We start from the raw sequence: 9,374 nt of genomic DNA, 5'->3' as shown, positions 1-9,374 counted from the left end.
TAAACTCGCTTACAAACAAACTCGGACCGACACTGCTCTGGCTTACCATCATTATTTTATCAAACCGACTCACCGCCGGGCGCCTACTATATAGCTGCTCAATTCATTATAAACATTGGTTATTTTGTACGAGGCGCAGTTTCAATAACGTTGACCTGGAAGAGAAATATAAGTAGGTAGGTATCGGTTTTTCGTTGAAACAAAGGTTGTAGCCAAGCGTAGGTACCTGCTACCCTTATAACGAAGGGGAAGTGCTTATATGTTATTTCGTATTCAATGAAATCACTCTGTATGAAATTGTACTGGCAATCATCGCTCGTGTATTTTTGTTTATCACGCAGCCGGAACCTCTTTGAACCAGTACCGAAGCTTGATCCATTCATATACTACTGTAATTGGAAGCAACATCAAAGGGAAGCAATTTCCCGATGGCTCGGTCGTGGTTGCAATAAAAACTCTAATATCATACACCTCGCCGCGCACAGCAATGGTATATGGGAACGGATATTTTACTATCCAGCCACCGGGGCATTCACCACAAATACCTAATATAAATACCTAATTCAACGCATATTATAAAAAACTGGAACAGGATAAATAAAATACGTCTACTATAACTACATTTATAAGTAGGTATATCAAATGTCACACGCTACAAAAATCAAGTAAGTATTAACGACGACAAGAATGAAAAATAATTTTATGAGTACCTAAGTAGACAACTTAAAAATATTCGCTATTAATCTGAAAATATGACCAAAATTGTGATTATCTCTACAAAACTAAAAGTCGTCAAAATTATTGAAAAAGCACCGCAAATTGCCTGCGCCATGCTAGAGTTATATTTTCCCTCCTTACGACAAATTAAATTAAGCGCAGTACACTACTCGACGCTCGTTATGCTTATTAGGCGGCTCTACTGCTGGAAATATCTTCATATTACATTCCTCGCCACTTCGCCTGCTTATTGCCTTATGAATAAGCGGTAAACCGGTTCTTTAACTGCACATATTGCATTTATACCTAGTACTATAGTACTTTACCGAATTAAAATAAAAAATACAAACAAAATATAGAACCTCCTGCTTTTTAAAGTCGGTTAAAAAGAAAGCAATCTTAAAAGGTTATTTTTGAATATTTGTAAGTAATAAAAAATAAATAAACTTTATTAAGTAGAAAGATGACGGTTTACAGTAAATGTTTTAACCTTACTTGTTAGGTATATTAATGTATCAATAGTACTTACTTACTTATTAATGTATCTGTATGTTACAATTGTGTTCCTATTACTATTGTGATGGTTTATTAGTACTCTTTAAAAAAAAATCAACAAAGAGATTTTATTGGACGCACAATATCAATAAACAAAGAGATTGCATTTCAAAGCTGAATAACACTGCCCAGGTAGAGCATGAAAAATATTATTGGACAGCCATATTCTTTTTAAAAATAAAGTGTTTTTTTTAAATCCACACTATATAATATATCAAGGCAGCATGGTCTTATGATCTTAGCCTGACCCTCAAATGGGCAAAAGGAAAAAAAACTATATAATATACATATAGCTTTGGAATCAGTTTTATTTAGCTTTAAACTGTATTGCGATATAAATCACCTAATCTCCATTTACAAACTACGTATATCGAGTGCGGCACACTTTACATTTTACCCTACTAAGGCAAAGAAGGAAACGTTACTTATAGTTTTAACAGTCTAATGTAAGTATGTATTAAGGATGTTCCACCGCAGCTCCTAAATTGCCTATTTGATTTTAATTAATCAATCTTCTTCTTATCATGTGGGCGTTCCGGGTAACATTGGCTGAGTATTTTGTTGTTTTGATTATTGAATACATTGTATAATATTTTACTATTAAATATGACGGCTGTAAAATAAAAGAACCTGTGAAAAGAACTAGAAGAAAAATGTGTTTCTTTTTATAATACTATTTGAAAAATCTTAAGAGGTTTTGTTTCTCACGTCATTTATCAAGATTTTAAATAGGATCGCAGATACTTTCCAGTGTCAACTTTTTACGTAGTTGGGTTTTAGTTTTTGATACTTGTGTTATAAGTATTAAAAGAAAAAATAATGGATTGAGTGATAAAAGAAAACGCGACGCGGCAAGTGCCCATATTCGTGATTTGAAACTTATCGCGTGAATTTGCTCAACATACCTCGTTTACATGTAAATCGATGTTTAAAGGAAGCAGAGGTAAGTACCATAATCTCAAATTATTCAGTTCCGATAGCTAAATATTTGATGGCATTCTCTCGTAAATTACAGATTAATGATAACTGCCTGCATAAGCCGGTTAGCATAAGTACCTACAAATATAAACATTATGGTAAATTGTTCATTATATTGCATAAATATGTCGTTAGATACTTTAATCTATGTTAATTTATTTCAAAAAGGCACATTGGCTTGTCGACTAGACACGATTGCACGATCGCCAGTCATCCCGGTTAGGGTGCCCAGACTGGTGTTAGTGACCTAGACAGTTACATAATACTCTATTATTCTTCTTCGCCAGTAGAAGAAGCAGAATACTCTAATAATGAACTGATTTTTTTTATCGCTATGTTTTTATTAAAGACAATACAGCCTTCTGAGGCTGAGACTGGAGCACTGGCTCCAGTGGTTGAGGTTGGGCTTACGAATCGGAGGTCCCGGGTTCGAATCCCGGTGGGAACAATCACCAAAACCATTGTGGGCCCTGATTAGGTTAGGACATTCCAGACTGATCACCCGTTGGTCCGAAAGTAAGATGATTATAAGCCGTTGGTCCCGGTTACTACTTACTGACGTAGATAAGTACGTAGTCGTTACATGAATCACGTTATGGGGCCTTTGGCAACTTAATAATAACCCTGACACCAGGGTAAATTATTATTATTATTATAATATATATATATATATATATATATATGTCGTAATTAGTGGGTGGGTCGTAACATCATCATCAGAATGGAGGGTGGGCGCTAGAAGACAATAATGGCCGTCATCAGTATCACAATCATTTTATTTACTTCCACATAGTTTTTGTATCACGATTAAATAAAGTCACAGCATAAGGTACACACTCACGGCAACGTCACGGTATTCGTAACGGTTACACAGTCTCTCGTTATCTAGCGCGCATAAGGACGTTAGCGCGAAGGGGCCCTCCACCACCCATGGTTCCAACATTCGGACCGAATCATCGGGACATGTGAACGTACTTGCTAGGTGCTCTTTTCCGATCACACTTTCTTGACGTCCCTACAAGTTATAGGTGAGCGACTATAGCACTCCACGTTCCGATCGTAATTATTCGACACGTCCGCTCAAGACGATGGTTCGCGGTAGACTGCCCGACTAGAACGTGAAAGTGCACGTCCGCTCGACACGACGACTCTGTAGTGACTCCCCCGACTTCACTCCGCTCTGCTCGTACGCCACCTTTCGTCGGAGCGTTGCAACTTCAGGATGGAAGTGTTGCAACTTCATTATAGTGTCTAATTTGATCAATTTCTCTTCTTAATTCATAGCTAACTCCGACACGGCCATCCTGCGTGACACACGTCCTCGTGTGTTAATCTGAAACAATATACCACAGCACAGTATCCAAGTTCGCTCGGTCATTCCTGACCTAACATGAGACTATATAGGACTCTGCATGAGCTCTACATGAGCTCTACTTGTGACTCTACACGAGCTCTACTTGTGACTCTACACGAGCTCTACTTGTGACTCTACACGAGCTCTACTTGTGACTCTACACGAGCTCTACTTGTGACTCTACACGAGCTCTACTTGTGACTCTACACGAGCTCTACTTGTGACTCTACACGAGCTCTACTTGTGACTCTACATGAGCTCTACTTTTGGCTCTACATTAGCTCTACTTTTGACTCTACAAGAGCTCTACTTGTGACTCTACATGAGCTCACATTACATCATGATAAATCATCAACTAACAATACACGGACCATTGACCAGTATTCACACACTATAAACAACCAAACTTGAAAATCCAATTACTATTTACACTAAAATCAGCTGAGTAACGATATCTCACAACCAGGCGTCACTACCACCTAAATCGAGCGGTAGCAACTCATGCCACTTACACTAAGTGACGATATCTCAACACAGTCGTTGCTGCCACCTAAATCGAGCGACAGCAACTCATGCCACTTACACCAAGTGACGATATCCCAACACAGTCGTCACTGCCACCTAAATCGAGCGACAGCAACTCATGCCACTTACACCAAGTGACGATATCTCAACACAGCCAGCACACGAACTTTACATTTTAGTTGGTAGAATAGTGGTCAATGCGTTACACAATTTCTTTTATATCACTAATTTCTAATTTGTGCAGTTCGACTAATTCTACCGGAGGTCAACTTGACTTAGATTCAGGTACAATGTCATGACCAAATACAAAGTCAACATGACATCCAGGCCTCGACCGCATACCTGTAGTTTCTAAGACGAGCAGCACAAAAGTGGCTGCAGCCCCGAATACTACAAGTGCACAGCTTCCTATCAGAGTTGCTCCGAAACAAGTCAATGGGTTACACAATTTCTTCTACATCACTAATTTCTAATTCGTTTGAGTAATTCTACCGAAGTTCAACATGACTTAGATTCAGGTACAATGTCATGACCAAATACAAAGTCAACATGAAATCCGGGCTTCGACCGCATACCTGTAGTTTCTAAGACGAGCAGCACAAAAGTGGCTGCAGCCCCGAACACTACAAGTGCGCAGCTTCCTATCAGAGTTGCTCCGAAACAGGTCAATCATAGCTTTCATTGCTCAATTAAATCAACCAACATTACACATCTACTGCAAAGCACAACAGACTGTAATATTCCTCCCCAAACTGCGGTTACGCTACAAAACAGTCATAAGTCACAACATCCCCTCCCGGGATGGCCACCATGGTCCACGACCACAAAACGACAGAGCACCCTGCTCTCACACACACAAGTCATAAAGTCACAATGTAGCGACCAACACCTCGAGGAAATATTACCGCACTTAAACAATTACCAATTCGGTATGATCATCATAGAATGTTTTGTTCCAATTTTCTCACTAATGATTTACTGTTTCGGGCATTTTCTAAGCCTATTTCATTTAAGTAATCATAATCCAAATCATTTTACTTCGCAATGTTTACTTCACTTCATTACGATTTCCAATTTAACTAAATTTAACAAAAGACAACTTTCTTTTCAATTTTCTAAGTCCTAATTTTGTATGGGACCCTTTTTGCGACACCCCGACCACTATATTCGTTTGTATCCTATTAAAACTTCCCATATTTCAAATCAGGTAAAACAGATACGACTCACCAGGACTTATAAGAATTTCCAATAAAAGATCAACCACTGGTCTTGTGACATGGTTTAGGTCTTCCACAAGTCCCGTTGTTATACAACGCGCTGCCGTGATGTCATCACTTTACACGGCTACGGCTCAGCCCGCGCCATTTTCTTCCCCGCTTACAATCCACCAATTGCCGAACCAAGTTATGACATGAAACAAAATAATTCACTGTATTATCGTATTCACATGACTTTCTTTCAATCGGTTTAAAAAGATTACAAATAAAGAATATTGAATAAAGAAACATTTGATGAATGACGGTAGATTGCAAAACACGTTACTAACTAACCTCCACCCGCTTGGAGTGAGAAAATACAACTTTAACCACGCAGGTTAAGCGTGTCTACACCAATTCGAAATATTTTTAGACCAAAATACAAAGATTTGACGATGATGAAAACAGATTGACATGGATTGACACAATATGTCTCGTCAATTTTATTTTTAAACAAAGGGAAATAGTAATTTCCAAGTTAATTTTAAATTAATTTCCTCATTATTAGAAACGAACATTCACATAGCAATGAAATCAATAACAATAAGGTTCCAGTATGAAAACGACTCACCGTAATAACAGTTTTCAAGTTGAGGTACCATAATTTTCAAACACGACTGCACACAGTATGGAAATATTGTAATGTTCACGCCATCATATCTTACGGCGTGTAGTGATGTCGATCATTAACAAGGTCCAGGTCACTTCAAATTCAGGTCCATCTCCAAATTCAGGCATGGCTGTAGACTACATCTTCATCACTTGGTCACACGAATGTGATAATCATCATGATCTTCTTCTGATTGTGATAATCGAAACTTGCATTGTCTTGTTGTGAACGTCGCATCACGTTATCTTCATCCAAGTCCACTAATCCCACTTCTGATGTCGTAACAGTGGGTCGTCGTAACATCATCATCAGAATGGAGGGTGGGCGTTAGAAGACAATAATGGCCGTCATCAGTATCACAATCATTTTATTTACTTCCACATAGTTTTTGTATCACGATTAAATAAAGTCACAGCATAAGGTACACACTCACGGCAACGTCACGGTATTCGTAACGGTTACACAGTCTCTCGTTATCTAGCGCGCATAAGGACGTTAGCGCGAAGGGGCCCTCCACCACCCATGGTTCCAACATTCGGACCGAATCATCGGGACATGTGAACGTACTTGCTAGGTGCTCTTTTCCGATCACACTTTCTTGACGTCCCTACAAGTTATAGGTGAGCGACTATAGCACTCCACGTTCCGATCGTAATTATTCGACACGTCCGCTCAAGACGATGGTTCGCGGTAGACTGCCCGACTAGAACGTGAAAGTGCACGTCCGCTCGACACGACGACTCTGTAGTGACTCCCCCGACTTCACTCCGCTCTGCTCGTACGCCACCTTTCGTCGGAGCGTTGCAACTTCAGGATGGAAGTGTTGCAACTTCATTATAGTGTCTAATTTGATCAATTTCTCTTCTTAATTCATAGCTAACTCCGACATATATATATATATATATATATATATATATATATATATATATATATATATATAGTAACATCAAAAGACAAATAACACACACATAAATTACTTACTGTATAGGTAAGTAACTACATAAATAGTGAGATGTAAACTCCATTGTTTTACTATTGTGTCTGGAAACCTCGGCTTTACGAGGTTAAAAAAGTACCTACAGCATCATTTACCTCGTGCAGATTTTTTGAACTAGAATGTAGAGCGGAATTAACTCACTTTCTCCACTGGCTAATACAGATTAGCAGTGAGAAAATGACCAAAAAAGTATAAAATAAATGAGTAGTAATCGCCTTAAGCCAGCTTAGACTTAAAATTAAAGACAATTTTACGGCACTCGCAAACCAGGAAATCTGACTGGCGCTTTACATTTTGGTAGGACTTTAAGCTCACAATCGAAAGCTTAAATCCGTCTGTTTGAATAAGCTTTAGTTTGTTATTGTCAAATGCAGAAGGGGCCGACCAGGCGACCCCCCAAGCTTAGTGGAAGGCAATATATCGTGTCCAAGGGTCCCAGTACCGTTAACTTTATCGAAATATCCCGTCAAGTGCGGGACCGCGCGGCCGTTTCATATTCATGGCCTGACTCTGCTTACAGGGAAAGCATAATTGCCTATTAAACAAAAATGCCGCTCTAAAGAAAAGCAAGTCCTAATTGCAGATTATTAATATAGACATCTTGAATAATAGCCAGTCTTAAACTAATTACTTACTTAAATAATAAAATTCTTGAACGTCTGTCAAATTTTAACGGTCGCTCCAAAGTTATTATTAACCGCCTATTGCCTAACCGCAAATTAATTTGAATCTTGATTTTCCTTATAAAACTTCGTCTAGTCTTTACTTAGGTTTATTTGCATAGGAAGATTTCCATTTCAATTATATTTATAATTAAAACTTTCAGGTTCTGTGACTACAAGAATTTCCTTTAAGAATTGGTCTAGTCGAGGTATATGTATAACAGAAAATACAAATTGATTTCTCGAATTAGGGACTTTCCAGGCTACGTGCACAAAAAACAATATAGATGGCGTTGTACAGCTTTTAGATAATTACCTATTTTCTCATAACTCGGGTACCTACATAATTATTCCAAAATTCAATGTAATGGCAGAAGCATATATCAAAATAATTGTTGCTTGATCACATTATGTATTGTATAGTATTATGTTACTACTAGTGATGTTCCGAATATCCGTATCCGTATCCGTATCCGCGGATATCCGAGATAAAAGAAAAATCCGTATCCGTATCCGAGTCCGTTACTTTTCACGCGGATCTTTTTCAGGTGATTAAGTAGAATTATTAAATAAAAAACTATAAAATTCCATTCAGTATATTTTTATTTCTTAAAATCAAATATTTGGCACCTTTATATTGCAAACATTTAGATAGATAGATCTTTATAATGAAAGCAAGATAAAATATCACTTTTATAACAATGAAACAACTAAAACTTTAATCTGTTTTTTTTTTTAAGAAAATAAAGATCCGTATCCGTATCCGCGGATCTTTACACTAAATATCCGTATTCAGATCCGTATCCGCGGATATACATTTTTAACGATCCGGCACATCACTAGTTACTACCTATATTGCTTCTCTTTATTTTGTTGAGAAATAATGGGTGGAAGATGTAATTGTACCTGGGTGTATGAAGGGGGTTATCATTTATACCCAAAAACAACGATAAAAGATGCATATGTCTGTTATCCATGAAATTAGAAGATTAAATGAAGGATAATCTGTACAGTGACATCTATGTTTTTGAGGAACGTAGCCTGGAAAGTCCTTCATTATATAAAATGTTCGTAGGTCAAAACGGTCTTAGGTAGGTATTATTGAATGGAATGGAAGCCGCTTTCTTTATCGATCGGCGCTTGTTATCAGTTATCCGATTGCTACATTTCGCAGCTACAGAATCAAGATCCACGTAACATACACACATACACACACACACATCGACTCAAGGCAAACGCGACAGCGTATCTATTAAGTACTCTGATAATATTAATAATATAATTGCTACTCACGTAAACACATTTACTGCGCTGACCAATTCTCCGGCCAAGTAGTTAATGCTGTTTTTGTGGCAAATCTACAATTACTCACGCCCAAAAAAGTAGACAGACCTACCTATCTAAAATACTTACTCATTACACATTACAGTAGAAATTTGAAGTCCATCTCACATTCATAGAAATTCACATTATTTTTCACAATTTTATAGTTGCGGATAGAAGAATCTAGCTGCACTTATCCGTTCTACAACCATGGTCTTGGTATTTATTATATTTATTTATTATACTTAAATATAATTTTATTATTGTCCAGGTTATCTAGGTACTTAAGTATATAATGTAGACAGCCTTCATGATGTACGAAACCTGACCATTATGTAAGTTCGCGTTCGCCTATAATCTGCGTAGCGGATTACGTGAAGCAGATCGCAATAATAGC

The sequence above is a fragment of the Pectinophora gossypiella genome, chromosome 3 (assembly GCF_024362695.1).
Source record: "Pectinophora gossypiella chromosome 3, ilPecGoss1.1, whole genome shotgun sequence".
Taxonomy (NCBI): domain Eukaryota; kingdom Metazoa; phylum Arthropoda; class Insecta; order Lepidoptera; family Gelechiidae; genus Pectinophora; species Pectinophora gossypiella.
This window is presented reverse-complemented; position numbering follows the sequence as displayed.